We start from the raw sequence: 875 nt of genomic DNA on the forward strand, positions 1-875 counted from the left end.
CCAACTGTCCCTGGGCTGCTGGAACTTCTGAGGTAAGCTGTTAGTCCATTTTCTTGTTTTCAGCTGGCGGGGCCACTCCCCAGGTCTGCTCCTTTATCCTTCCCAGGTCGGGAGGGAGCCCACTCCCACTCTGGATGAGGCACTGCATGTGCCTGCTAAGTCACTCAGTTGTGTCTGACTCTTTGCGACCCCTGGCGGACTGTAGCCCGCCAGGCTCCTACATGGCGATTCTCCAGGAAAGAATATTGGAGCGTGTTGCCATGCCCTCCTCCAGGGGACCAGAGGATCGTCTAGATCCAAAGATTGAACCCGAGTCTCTTACCTCTCCTGTATTGGCAGGCGGGTTCTTTAGCACTAGCGCCACCTGGGAAGCCTGGGTGAGGCATTAGTGACGGTTTAATGGGTCCTTGGGAACCTGGGGGTTTGCATATTCTCAGCAATCAGCAAGAGCAGTCGTGCGTATCTGGCCCCTCCAGCTTGACTCTGCTCACCAGCCTTCCAGGCCTGGAATGCACCCACAAACTCTTCAGCTGACTAAAAGCCCAGGGAACTCTGTGTGTGTGTGTATGAGAAAGTGCGCGTGCGTGTGCACGTGCCGAGGGGCAGCCGAAGGCCAGTGCACAGAAGAAAGCTAAAGGCTTCCGGGTAGTCATTATCTCCAGGCCAGAACCTTTCAGTCCCTTAATGGGACTCTTCCAAACAACCAGACTCTCTCTGTATAATGAAGTGCTCCCTGATTATCCTGATGATGTACCAAAAGACTAGGGCCCAGGATGATCCATCTGCTGCCAACTCTGATTCCTTGTTCGACTCCCCCATGGAAATGAGGATGTCCCTGCAGCTCCCCTTCCGCCTCCCTTCCCCAGCTTGATGCA

The sequence above is a fragment of the Bison bison genome, unplaced genomic scaffold, assembly GCF_000754665.1.
Source record: "Bison bison bison isolate TAMUID 2011002044 unplaced genomic scaffold, Bison_UMD1.0 scf7180017864519, whole genome shotgun sequence".
Classification (NCBI taxonomy): Eukaryota; Metazoa; Chordata; class Mammalia; order Artiodactyla; family Bovidae; genus Bison; species Bison bison.